The sequence below is a fragment of the Lissotriton vulgaris genome, chromosome 8 (assembly GCF_964263255.1).
Source record: "Lissotriton vulgaris chromosome 8, aLisVul1.2, whole genome shotgun sequence".
NCBI classification, from domain to species: domain Eukaryota; kingdom Metazoa; phylum Chordata; class Amphibia; order Caudata; family Salamandridae; genus Lissotriton; species Lissotriton vulgaris.
In genome coordinates, this window is record NC_141696.1 from 1351495449 (window position 1) to 1351509979 (window position 14531).

Below are 14531 nucleotides of genomic sequence, written 5' to 3' on the forward strand. Positions count from 1 at the left end.
TTTTTTTTCAGAATTAAGTCATACTTTCAGCAAATGTACAGCTAAACCCCATATTGTTACTCACTATTTTCTTATTTATAAATCGGCACGTGAAAACAGAGCGCACATGTGCATTTGCCTTGTTTAAATTTTACTTTTTTTCACCTATGTAAGAACCCCTTGACCTACAAATCAATCGTTTCTGCTCATTTCTTATACTGGAAACATCTTTACTCCTGCTTTTAACTAAGTGAATTTTACATGCATGATCTGGTTTGGAGCCTCCTTGGAAATTGTGAATACCTACAAAGCTTTGGGTTTGTGGGCAATTTCAAATGTTTACAGCTATACCCCCACAGAAATGTCAAAACCCCAACCCCTGGTCTGGATTTGCGAATGTGGACATTCCACAATATTTACAGATTTTTCTATTTTAGTAAACCCCGCTTTTCAAGGGTATTTGTCCCTCATTCCTGATTGTTTAAGACGTCACCCTTGCAACTGTTTTTGTGTCTTTAAATTGAAATTAGATGTGTAAAAAGTGTTGAGAATTTTGCGTCTAGAGACCAGACTGCCAGGACTAGGGCATGCCAGGAAGCAACCTATTCATTTGTTTCTGAAGGAGGCTCCCCTTTCCTACATCCCCATCATTTTTGGGGATATTCCTAATCATGGAAATACATATTCCAGTATTTGACAAGAGTACATATAATTGCATGCATTTGCCAGGCTTGGAAACAATCTCAAAATTATTGGATTTTGAGATTAAAATATGTTAAAATATTCAGTGGAAACTGGAACCCAAAAGAAAGCAAGAAACATTAGTGGAAACATTGTTTGTAACAGAGCTAGCAAATGGTACTTTGAAGAAATGCCCTTCTGGATCCATCCTGGTCCAACTGGGATAGGAGACGCACAGAGTACATGTCAGGGTAGCAACCATTCTCAGTTCAGATGATGTGCGAGTGGGAGGAAACTCTAGAACAGAGAGCTAGTACAGCCTATATTAATCCAGAGTTAAGGAGGTGCCTGGTACGTCTTGGAATCTACTGTGGTAGTTCTGTCACTGAAAACGTTGTGGTAGGTGCTAATAGTGTAGGTAAAATGTTATATGTATGAGAGGGAAAGTGGTGTTTCTCTCTATGTGTGAAACTAAATTGACACCTCACTGTTAATGAACAATTGCAACTGTTAGAAGTTCCTGGAAGTTGGTTGCAAGATCACTGCAGCTCAGATATTTCTATGACTCCATCAGACTTGTTCTTCAAACTACTGAATCATCTATTAGGTAAAGGAAGTGGAATTGCCTTAATCTTTAGTGACCCCTTTAATGTATCTATACATCACTCTCTCCACCTGTTTAAATGTGAAATACCTATTGCCAAATGCTTTATGCCTGCTAAATGTACTATTAAGCTGCCATCCTCCTGGATCTGATGTGCATTTGCCACAGTTTTCATTAATTTCATAGCCTACTGTAGGAATTGACCATCTTTGCGTGGTATACCCTCATATAATTGACTTAACTGTTTTGACTGTCTGTAGACCTCTGTGGCTATATCCCTGCTAGCCCGTGGTAAAGTGCCTGTGCTCCTCCTTTCAATTTGATGCTGTATATGTGCCCCTAATTAGCATATATAACTTACCTCTAAACAACTAGTATATGGTACAAGCGGTACTCAAGGCCTCTGAGTTAAATGCACTAGTGGACTGCAGCACACAATGTGCCATTCACTATGGTGACAGAGTAAAACATGGTTTTAGGTCTGCCACACTAGACTGACTGTGGCACTTTAAAAACTGCAATTCAACCAGTCAAAATAACCCCTTGTGACAAATTAAAACCTTCCTTTTAAATATAATTAAGTCACACTTATGTAGGCATTACTGCTTCTGCTGGAGAAAGTCTTGATCCCCATATGCTGTTCCTGAGGTCCTGCAACTTTGGGCTGTTTCAAAGCGTACTCCTCCTTCCATCCTGAGAAATCTGGGACTTATAAACGTTTTGACTCCAAAGACCACTGGAGTACCGAGACAACCCTACCAAGCCAATCTGACAAAAGTACGTTGCAGCTAGGCTGAAGATTCAGGTTTTCTCTGGTTGGAGCTTTTCTGCAGCAGGAAATCCAATTCAGCAGGACATCGCGGAGAAGGGATCCGGCCTTCGACTTCAGCTTGAAACTTTGCCCCGTTGGAGTAATTCTAACTCAAAAAAGTAATTAAGTGCAAATGTACAAATATTCACCAGGCGAAGGTGCCAAAATTATCTGACTGGCAAGTGACCTTCCTTGGGTGTGGAATCGAATTTTCTGAAACTAAGTCCGGAGGAAAATTTCTGACTTGGTTGACCCTGTTTGCTGTAGTCAAACAATGCTCCATCGCGGTTGGCCTCAAATGGCACCTGGGTTCGGGTCTACCTTGACCAGTTGACCACTGTTGCCGCTTAAAAACTGTTTTGGTACTGCATAAATACTTTTCACATTGTCTCTAAGTTAAGCCTGTCTGCTCTGTACTATAAATCCCAGGGGGGTGAGCTCAGTGTAATTTAGTGACTTCAGTGGTTGACCTGGAAAAAGGATTGGAATTATTACTTGAGGTGAGTAGTAAACACCCTCAACTAAGACTCCAATTTCGTACCCCTACATTCTGCATGCTTCTAAAAAAATAATCAGTCTGATCATTTTAACCTTGGAATTAGTGATATAAACCCTTCGCTGCGGGGCAAATTCTCCCACGGTGCGAGGGGGGCGGGGCTGGGCGTGGCTCTGCCATACTGAGGATGGCTCCCTGCCGTCATGAGTCACAGTAGGCGTGTGCTCATGACTGCCGGGAACCGTCCGAACTCCGCCCACTGATTAATTCTCATGCACAGGCGAGAAATTAACCGCGTGTGGCGGAGCGGCAATGTTTGGACGGCTCCCGGCCATCTTGAGCACATAACTACCGTGACTCATGACGGCCGGGAGCCGTCATGAGCACACAAGGTGTTAATTCTACTCCCTCAAAACACTTCCTATTGAAATGCTTTTTATAAGGTCTGATCTCAAACTGACAGTAAGTAACTCCTCTCCTTCCAATGTGATCCAGCCACATAGAGATTCTCTTTGCAGTCCTCCTTCAGAGCATAAAGAAGTTTGCCAATTCACACAGTCAAAGAAAAGACTTTGGATCAAACTTGACTGGCATCTCTCTGGAGACAATCCCAAGTACAAGCATTGAGCTGCTCAGATGCCTACTCTGACCTTCAGAAATAGCATATCTCTGGCTTTCATAAGGCCCAGCTCAATAAACCTTTTAAAAGGCCACATTGAGCCAAACCTACACCTTTTTCCTCTGGCTTTCAGAATGTCCTGTCTTGCCGACCAGGTGGAATTCAAGCTAAAAAAAAATGGACTGCATGCTAACATAGAAATCTTCACCGGGCAAAAGCGCCAAAGGTTTCTGGCTGGTGAGGGACCTTTTGTTGGCGCAAAATTAGAATTTTCAGAGACTAAGGGCCAGATGTAGGAAGGCTATTACCGGTCGGTAACGGCCGAAATTAACGAATTTCGGCCGTTACCGACCGGTAATAGGCTTTTGAATGTAGGTGGCCAATTTACAGATTTGGTAAATACCGAATCGGTATTTACCGATTCGGGATTTACCAATTCAGATTTTACCAAATCATCATTTACCGATTCGGTATTTACCGAATCTTTAAATGACATGTAGGAAGCCCTTTGAAGAGTGCTTCTGTGCTTTAAGGATTCATTATTTACCACCAACTATAAGTTGGTGGTAAATAACGAATACCTCTGTAAATGCAAATCTGTGCATTTACACCAGTGCCATGTGACAGACATACATGCCTTTAGGGTGTGTATGTGTGCCACATGTGCACACAAGCACTATTCAGGGGTGCAACAGGGTGTCAAAGTGACACCCTGCCACTCTTGACTCTTTCCCTTTTTTACCGAATCGGTACTTACCAATTCAGTAATTGACATTCATTCCTATGGGCCTCAAGGCCCATAGGAATGAATGGCCATTACCGAATCGGTAAATACCGATTCGGTAAATACCAAATATTAACGATTCGGTAATTTTTAACGATTTTTTAACTACCTAGCATTTACCGATTCGAAAATACCGAATCTGTAAAATTCGGTATTTTCGAATCGGTAAATTTAATTTACCTACATCTAGTCCTATGTCCAGTGGTAAACTTCCAACTGGGTCGACCCTGGTTTCTGTTGCCAAGCCGCTCTCTATTGCTGTCAGCCTCAAATAGCACCTTGGCTCTGACCTACCACGAGCAGTTGACGTGGTTGGCGCTTAAAGCTTTTTAGGGCTACTTTTATTTACAATTTTGAAAACTCTTATCGCTGGTTCCCCTTTATGGATTTTTGTCATTTGGCGTAATTTTATTTATTAACATTTGCTCTATTTTCCTAAATTAGTTGAAGATTTTTCTTTTGTAAATTTTGTTACTGTTTTGGTGCAGCAAAAATACTTTACATATTGACTCAAAGTTAAGCCTGCCTGCTATCTGTCATAGCTTCCAGGTGGGTGAGCTTAGCTTACTATAGTGACTTTAGTGGTTCACCCAGAAAAGGATTATAATTATTACTTGAGGTGGGTAGTTAACCACCTCAACTAATACTCCAATTTTGTACCCCTACACTCTGCATACTTCTAGATAAATAATCAGTCTGATAATTTTAACCTGGGGATCAATGATTGAATTCTACTCCCACAAAGGACTTCCTATTGATTTGATTTTTATGAGGTCTGATCCCAAACTGCCAGTAGCGCCTCTCTCCGATGTGATCTGGCCACGTAGGGATTCGCTTTGCAGTCCTCCTTTAGAGCATAAAGAAGTTTGCCAATTCACTCAGACAGAACAATTTCAGACTTTGGGTCAACCTTGACTGGCATCTCTCTGGAGACACTCCCAAGTACCAGCTTTGACCTGTCCAGACGACTACTCTGATCTTCAGAAATGGCCTATCTATGCCTTTCAGAAGGTCCTTCTAAAAAAATCTTTTAAAAGGACACATTGAGCCAAACTCACCCCTTGTCCTGTCTACAAAACCTTTGAAAAGCTCACAGAAACCACCAGCACTTTGATTGTTAGAGGACCTTGCCTGGCTCCAAACATACAGAGCATCCCTGGTACGTAAGCTATGGCACCCTAGGTAGGAAAGAGAAAAAATATTGCTTACAAATACATGGACCGGCATTGAGAAGGGCCAGGCAGATGTACTTTATAAAAGGAATAACACAACATTGAAAATACAAAAGAAACTCTTTCAGGGGCGGCTCCACCGCTGGAGCTTCGCCCCACTGCTTTCTCACATTGCGAGAAAGCCAAAAACGTAAATGGTAATAACTTTTAGTTTTTACCATTGTAAATGTAAATGTAATGTACCATTTTATGTTTGCTTTGCGTATTCCATGCGGGTAGGTGGGCGGGGCTGATCTGCTCTTTGAGCAAGGCAGGGGAGGAGTGGTTTGCCCGATCCTGAGCGTTTAAAGATTGTTTGGTCAGACCTCTTGGATCAACCAAACCAGTCATGCGCACTTTGCCCTTCTCCATGCAGGCTGCATGGAGAATATGCCCACTCCACTAGCCCCTGGCTGGGTTCAGCCCTGACCAATCACAATGCTGCATTACGATTGGCTTAGGGGAGGGAGCCTAGCTGCCTGCTTCCTGTTCCTGCCGGAAGCAGGAGAGCAAGAGCACAGAAGACATGGGACCCGGTGGAAAGGTAAGTCTAATTCTCTTTCTTTCCCTGTGATCCCCAGCGACACCTTCGAATCCTCCCCCATCTCAAACCTTCGTTGCTGCCCCCCCCATCCGCGAGCCATACCGGCCGCTGTTGAACTCTTAGCTATTATTAACGATCTGGCCTCAGCTGATTGGTATTAATTGGCATCAATGGCGTCCTCTTGTTATGGTTTAAATCCTTTTTCTCCACCTTCTCTTTTCACATGGAGCAATCAACATGTTTCAGCTCTTTCTCCCAGGCTTTTGTGGTCAAATGCTGCAGACTGCAGGTTGTAGGCTGTCGCCTGCACACAGATCCCTCTAGTGGTGTTTTATCCATTTGACTCTTCTTACCAGATTGGACTGACTTATGTTTGGCAAACAATGAGGCCTAGATTTACAAAGACTCACGCAGCACCCTGTTGCATTGTGCAGCGTTAGAAGACATTGTTCTGCATTACGCTGATTTCTTGCCTCATGGATGTGCCATATGTACTAAACTGCGCACCAGCTCAAGGCCGATGAAAGGGCTCTGGGCCAGAATGCGCGCAATCATCCTACCCCTTGTGTATTTGTATAGTGCCATTACTAACTCGTTATTTATTTATTTATTCAGATTTCTATATAGCGCATTAAAGACCTTAGCGTGACAGAGACCTTTACAAATAACTTCCAAAAAGTATACAAAGAAAATCAATCAGTGCATGGAAAGACCAAGCAGAGAGGGGAAAGACCCTGAAGAACTCAATATGTTACAAGTTCGAAAGTGTCTGTGAAGTGAGAGAATACATGCATGTGCCAGAGAATTCCAATCATAGTCGAGCAATATCCTGCAATATTTAAGCATCTGAAACTTCACTCCGAGCTAAGCGGGAGCAATGCTCGGGAACAGCGCAATCAGTCGAAAGTTCTTCACTTGTTTTATCAAATCTGGGTGTGAGGATATGGTCCGGATGTGACGGGGGAAGTAAGATCCAAATTGAGACACTGCCTCAAAAGGGCTGATTCAGCGAGTGCATTTTCTTGAATGAGGAAAAAGACTCAGTGATGCAAAGTCGAGCAGTGCTGCCTCCAAGTTTCAGCTTCTGTGCCAAGTTAATGGGATTGGTTGGTGTGTAAAATCTTGTGAACAATGCATACACTTTTTACTTGTATCTGCTTTCAATAGGAAGCCAGCCTCGTGACAGACCATGGGAGATGTGGTCGAAGGGACCAATTCCTGCGGCCAGGCGACAGCAGCATTCTGTCGCTATTTCTGCCTTAATGTGATAAACGCTGTTCTTAAGCCCTCTTTGTGGCTGGGACGCCATGTTTCGATACAAAGTTTGCAGGAAAGCAGGGTACAATTTAAGACGCCTGGGAGCATACATTAAGAGAATGCGTTGCTTAAGCTGGTGTACTGCAGGTTCCACAACAGAGAGCAAGCAGCCTCTGGGCACACTGAGGGTCTTAGTAGACAAATATTTCAGACGCAGGAAAAGCCAGCGTTGCAATTTCTGCATTTCCTCACAGCAAGAGCAACTTTCCTGCACGCTGCCATTGTGCTCCGCGTCTGGGGCTGTAATGAATTCAGCTCTTTTCTGCTGCACGGCCCAGGGCCTCCACGGGGCTCTGCCGCGAGCCGCCAGTCAGAGCGCGCCCTGGACGCGCGCCAGCCTGCGGAATGCAAAGCACAATGTGGCGCGAGAAAGGGGAAGGCGCGAGCCCAGGCCAGGCGGCTGAGCACACATTATCGGCCCCATTTATGCTGAACTGTAAACTGAGGAATGTGAATTAAACCTGCAGGCGTGTGTGTTGCAATCCTATCACATTTCCTATTTTTTTTAATATTTATTATAATCATAAAGCAAACGATGAAGTAACCCCCACCCACCCCAAACGTATTAAGAAACTATAGCAATTATGCCAAGCGGCTGTAACCTTGGAAGCCACAGGGATGTGGATGCTGTTGGCGGTCTAGGGTTATTTCTGGAAGTTAGGGGAATATCCCCCAGGGTTTTGTTGTTTTGGATAAGTATGGGACGTGCAGAGGTGCTTGGACTTACTCATGGCTTTAAGTGATGAAAAAAAATAGAAACATGCATTGGCATAGCCAATAGGTCTTGCCTTTGGGACCTTATAAGTGTTTAGCCATGCAATGGTTGAAAGAGTTGCACCAAGGCTATTGTGTTGCATAACTAAATACTTACAAGGTCCAAAAAGTGAGACCAATTGGCTATGCCAATGCTTGTTTGGCTTAGTATCCACATAGAAAGCATTATTCCACTCCGAAGAAAAGAAAAAAAAACTGCTGAATGAGGTACTCTGTTGTCATTGCAAAGGAAACAAGCATTGGCAATGCCAAATACATCTTGCCTTTAAAAGGTTGAACTATAGACTTTACAAAAGCTTCTTTGCATTTGCTGAAGGAAAAAAACAAAGAATTCCAAATTGATGGTTGGCACATAGTGACGTAGGCATAGTGCATAATTCGGGTCAGTGGTTGCCGGTGGGGGACAACGGTTCTCATTTTTGGGGACATATGCATGTGCAGACTTGGCGGGCCATCCTGGAATGTTTTTTTATCGAATAAAGAATTCCGAGATGGCAGTGAAGCATGAATATTCGCGCACCTGTATGCACTGGCAACCGCTGTGGCATTTTATTTGAAACTTGTATTTACCATTCCAAAACTTCTAATGCCCACTTCAGAATGGTGAAATAGCAAAATAAGTATTCATGATACCCTTTAAAGTAACAAAAGGCTTGGCATCTTCAATATATATTTAAAAAAACGAAATACAGTTTTACATAAAAGAAAACAATAAAGTCAAAGGGGCGGGGGTGACCAGGGAGATACAGATGAGCAAATACGTCTGGAGGAGGGGGGAAAGAAAGAGAGAGACAGAGTTATGGGTGTCATGACAGCAAGAATATGGAACACTTCCATAGCCATCCGGCTGCAACCAAATCTCCTGAAATTCAGGAACTTGTGTAGCCATAAAATATGGAATTCATCTGGATCTTTTACCTGTTCTACACCCTCTTTTTGATTTGATTCATTGGGTAGCAAGGTCAGGTGGTACTTCATGTCGTTCATGTCGCCCCTCGCCCCCACATTTAAATGTCACCCCCCACCCCCACATTGAAATTATTAAAAGAAGGAAAAAAAAATATATTTTTGTCAACCCCCCTCAGTGATGACACCCGGGGCGGGCCAACCCAGCGCAACCCCCTTCCTACGCCACTGATTTGATCACTAACATATATCTACCGGAAGCACTGGGATACTACTTAATAAGTAGCTGTCTGCAAAGCACAAATGTTACAAATCTAACCAGATAGAGAGGGAAAGAACGAGAGAGTGCGAGAGAGAGAGAAAGAACCAGAGAGAGAGAGAGAGAGAGAAAGAACGAGAGAGATGAGAGAAAGAGAGAGAGAGAGAGAGAGAGAGAGAGAGAGAGAGAGAGAGAAGCATGCATGTGCTCAAATGGAATGCTAAAATTCTAATGAAAAATAGTCACATGACATGATGTCAGCAGGGTATGCCTATAACTCGACCAATCAAAATTATAGAAAGGAAAATTTGGATTTAAGTTATCCAAGTATGAGATAGGAAACCCCCCAACGCACACGCCATGTTTATTGGTCTTCTATTATATTGGCGAGAAAAGGTCTTGGACAACAAACAGTTAATACTGCCTGTTGGTGAGAACGTTAAAATCAAGTGCAAATAAATCACAGCTCCATTGGCACTGAAGCCAGACTGTGAACATAGGTAGAAGGTTGTATTTACAAGTCACGAGCAGAACTATCCGCATACCTGGACATGCTTTGGCTGGATACACTGCTTACAAAACAAGGGTGCTCAAAACGGAAGTCAAACAGAGAAGCGCTGTGTGAATAATATCTATAACCATCAGGACGAAGTTATGTGTCAGCGTTTTGCTGATTTCAGTTTGTGGTTAGATGGAATCGCTGGTTCCATCGATCTATTCATTCGGATAGAGACATTTGTCATTCGTGATTCCATTGCCACACCGGAAATTGCGCTGCTCCTTAAGATTGCACTAAAGTGCCAATCAGTAGAACAAGTACCCACACATTAAGTGACTCACAAAAGTAAACGGCATTGCTGATTGATTGATTGATTCGTAAAGTCGACAGATTACAACACGGGCTTTGTGGGACGGCGTATTGCAGCTAGTGCTATTTAAGGAAGGGAACTGTCAAGTTTAACAACAAGCATTGGCCGCGCGGCCGTGAAAGTGACACGGCTGCGGGCCCGCGAAAGTGAAAGTAATTGTGATCAAAGACAGATTGCGGCTGTGCGCGTGCACACTCGCGTGAACGCAAGCGCTAGGCCACCAAAAGCCTGTGGCAGCACTTTGAAATCCGGTACACTAAATGTCTCGCAGAGCAGCACATGCACTGGCTCAGCGAGACCTAAAAAAGCAGGGCATCTCTTAAAGCGGTGTGGTCTATGCATTTAAGGGCGTGGCTTAAACATATAAACAAAATTTCTGTGATTTCCATAGTGTTCCACCTGACCAGTATTTTGGTGCTTCTCTCAGCTGTTATTGCAGCTAGATATATAACACAACAACCAACATACACCTCTACTTCACTCTCCACTCAATGCACTTCCACTCATCTCCACTGCACCATCCCAAACACACAACACACCCACTCACCTGTAAACACTGCATTTTCTTTTACGTTCACCCTGTCAATATTAGGACAACTGTGTACCTCCTTCACAAGCATTTGCACAGAATCATAATTGCAACATTTACTTGTAAACACTGCTTAGTGTGCTCAGCAGAGAGGCCAAGGATTGGAGGGCCATGTTTTCTGAACACCTTTCTCACCTACAGGCAGTGTGAGAAACTATGAGAAACAGACCTTCGGTCTCAACTCCAGAGCTCTCAATTACGGCCCGTTATAAACACATGGAGGGACTATGTTCAAAACATGCACTATGCAAGAGAAATATTCTACACACAAATATATACAAAAATACACTAGCCTGGAATTAGCATACGCTCTAGGGGAATGTAAGATTAAGGAAAATGTGGCATATAAACAGATATTAAATTGGTGACATGGATTATTTTAATGTTTTTTACTTTAATTGTTCAGAAATCGTTCAGTGTTTTTGCCTGCAAAATTAAGGACGTTAAAATAATGTTCGATAGGGACCTGTTTCAATGCCCGTTTTTAATTATCACTGAATCTTTAACCTGGAGGGACCCGGCCTACTTAAAGCCATGGTTTATTTATTTATTTATCGCAATTTTTAAAGCGCATCAATTACCCATACGGGTGTCTCGGCGCTAATGTTACAGATCATCACTTCAGTGGGGGAAAAGATTAGGAGGTAAACAGCCAGGTTTTGAGACTTTTTCTGAATTTGAGCAGCGTGGGGGCAGTTTTAATGTGGAGTGGGAGAGTGTTCCATAGTTTGGCGGTTGCGATGGTGAAGCATCTGTCTCCCCAGTTGGTTTTTTTTGTCCGTGGGACTTTTAATAGATGGGCTGAAGCCGATCGTAGTGTTCTCTGATGTTCCACTGGGCAGAGAGCTTTTTTTAGGAACAGTGGTCCGGGATTGTTCAAGGTTTTATAGGCTATGCAGAGTGCCTTAAACTTTATTCGGCTCCTGATGGGGAGCCAGTGCAGTTTTCTGATGTAAGGGGAGGTAGAAGTGAATTTGGGGATGGATAGAAGAATTCTGGCCACGGCATTCTGCACCGTTTGGAGCTTGTTAAGTACCTTTTCTTGAGCATTCAGCAGTAGGGAGTTACAATAATCTGTTCTAGAGAACACAAGGGTGCTGATCAATGTTTTACCGGCGGATTGTGGCAGGTATGGGAGAAGTTTCTTTATTTTTTTTAGTATGAAGAAAGCCGAGGATACCACAGAATTGGCGTGGTGGAGGAACGTCAATTTGTTATCGAAAGTGACTCCCAAATTTCGTACCTTGACCACTGGCTGGGGGGGCGTGCCCATCTGTGATGGCCACCACTGGGGGGACCAAGCCGGCTGCAAGCTCCCGAATGTCATCACCTCCGTTTTGTTGGAGTTCAACTTGAGGCAGTTAGATGACATCCAGGAGCCTATCGCCTTCATCCCTTCTTGAAAGTTTGCCGCGACAGATGTTCCGTCATTGTGCACTGATAGCACTAATTGGGTGTCGTCGGCATACGTTGTAAGGGCAATTCCATGGGATTTTATTACTCTCGCTAAGTCCGACACATAGATGTTAAAAAGTGTCGGACTTAGCGAGGAACCCTGTGGAACTGCGCAGGGGAGGGAGAAAGTTTTGGAGGTAAAATTGCCCATCTTGACTGTTTGTGGGCGGTTGGCTAAAAATGAGGCGATAAGGTCTTTGGCCTTGTCTTTTATGCCTAAAGCTGAGACACGGTCGATCAGAGTGACATGATCGACCGTGTCAAATGCAGCAGAAAGGTCCAGTAGTATTAGGACCGCCGCGCCTCCTTTGTCCATGGCTGTTCTGATCTCATCTGCTGCCTTGAGCAGTGCAGTTTCGGTTCCGTGGCCCTGTCTAAAGCCGAACTGAGTGTCGTCTAGAAGGTCGTTTTCATTAATGTATTTGGAGAGTTGGGTGTTCATTACCTTCTCGAAGATCTTAGCTGGGAAGGGAAGGCAGGCGATGGGTCTGTAACTAGCAGGGAGTAGAGGGTCCAACGTTGGTTTCTTGAGGAGTGGTTTAATAATTGCCTCTTTCCAGACCGATGGATAGATGCCTGTAGAGAACATGGCATTACAGATAGTGGATAACGCGGGGGAAATGGCTTCTGGGATAAGATTCAGAGTAGCTGGGGGGCATGGGTCTAGGGGGGATCCTGATTTAGTGCTAATTACCAGAGGTCGGATTTGGTCTTGATTAGTCGGTTTGAAAGAGGTAAAGCTGACCTTATTGTTAATAGGAGGTGATGTCAGGGTAGGGAGAGAGGAAGAGTGGGAAAAAGTCAGAAAAATGGATCTAACCTTGTCCTCAAAGAAGCCAGCCAAATCGTCTGCTAGGGATTGAGAGCCTTCAAGTCGTGGGGCAGGTGGGTTGGACAAATGAGTAACCACCTGAAACAGTTCTCCTGCTGAGTTTTTAGCCTGGTTGATTTGAGCGGTGTAGTATAGACCTTTCTCTGAGTTTATGAGTTTTTTGTAAATGGAAAGAGCGTTTTTATAATTTGTTTTGTCTGTGGGGTTGTATTGCCGGCGCCACTTCCTTTCTAGGTTCCTACAGTGCTGTCTCTGAATTCGGAGGGGTTCTGTAAACCATTGTGCTGATGGTAATTTCCTGTTTCGACGTGAGTTTTTAATTGGGGCTAGTTTGTTGCAAGCCATGATTAAGTTGTTTAAATAGTTAGAGGAAGCCAGCGTAGGGTCCTGCTCGATGGGGATGTGGGTTTTTTGCATTATCTCCGTTAGCTGAGATAAGTTGATATGTTTCCAATCTCTATACGTGGATACTGAGGCAGAGGTAGGAGGGGGTTTAGTAGGGCTTACTTCGATGGAGAAGCAGATCGCTGAATGGTCTGACCATATCAGAGGGATTACTTGGGTGACGGTTATTTGGGGGTTGTTGGTGAATAGACCGTCCAGGGTATGGCCTGCTTGATGAGTGGGGGATTCTACTATTTGCATCAGGCCGGCGGCTGCTAGATCCGTGATTAGCTGTGCAGTATCCGGATCATTGAAGTTTTCTAAATGAAAATTAAGATCACCTAGCATGGTGAAATAAGGGGAGCCTGCAGCCCCTTCGATTATGTTTCCTAAGTTGGCTAGGAACTTAGACCTCGATCCCGGAGGTCGATAAATTAGCATGCCCTTAAATGATGATTTAGCAGAGAGGCTTAGTGTAAAGAGGAGGGCCTCGTATTCGGGACATGTAGTTTGTACCGTGGAGAGTTTAAAGTGGTCTCTGTATATTATAGCTATACCTCCACCTTTTTTTATGGGTCTGTCTAGTCTGCCCACGTTGTAATTAATGGGAGTGGCAGCTTTGAAGTCTGGACCGGAGGCTTCATCCCCCCAGGTTTCAGTAATAAACAGCAGATCCAGTTTGTAGGTATCTATTAAATCAGCAATTTCGAGCTTGTGTTTGGGAAGCGATCTTGCATTTATAAGCGCTGGTTTACTGAACCCAACCGAGAAAGTCCTAAATCCGAGTATGCAGATCTGCGGCCAGGGGTGTATGGAAGACCCCTGCAACCCTTTGCAGCCGAGGGCCCCTAACTCTTCTAGGTGCCCACAGTCCTTCAGCGGGCCCCCATTCAGTCAGTGACCAATGAATATCTGTGAGATATGGGAGACTCAGGACCCTCTCATCCGAATATTGCAGGCGCCCCTCATAATTTGTAGTACGTCATTGTCTAAGACCTTACTTGGGTACACATTTACAATTTTCTTAAACTCTTCCAGACTAATGCTGGGAACTTGTGCTAGATGCACATTTTTCAGCGTAATACTGGAAAACATAAATTCTTTCTTTCGCTTTGGTGGACAGACTTTCTGAGTGTTTACCTGTATGCATTGTATAAGTATATTCAGTAGTACCACACTTCTCAATATTGCCTGATATTGCACATGATTAAAATAATTTATGGCAATATCGGTTTTGTGAATAACTGATATATTTAACTCAGTCATTTGCTTGTGTAAGGAAGACATACATGTGCCAATAGTTTTGTAAATATGGCCCATTGCCTAGAACTGCACACTGATGGAAGCTCGGTTACTGATCTGACCCATGGGCCTAATTTACCAGGGGCACCTCCTCCACGTGGGCAAAGGAGCGTTG

General features: G+C 43.8%; 1 protein-coding gene across 1 annotated transcript in view; it reads left to right on the forward strand.

Moving 5' to 3' along the window:
- MAML2 (mastermind like transcriptional coactivator 2) overlaps nt 1–14531 on the forward strand; it is a 517978-nt gene that overhangs the window by 339550 nt on the left and 163897 nt on the right. The gene's annotated exons all lie outside the window — the stretch shown is intronic.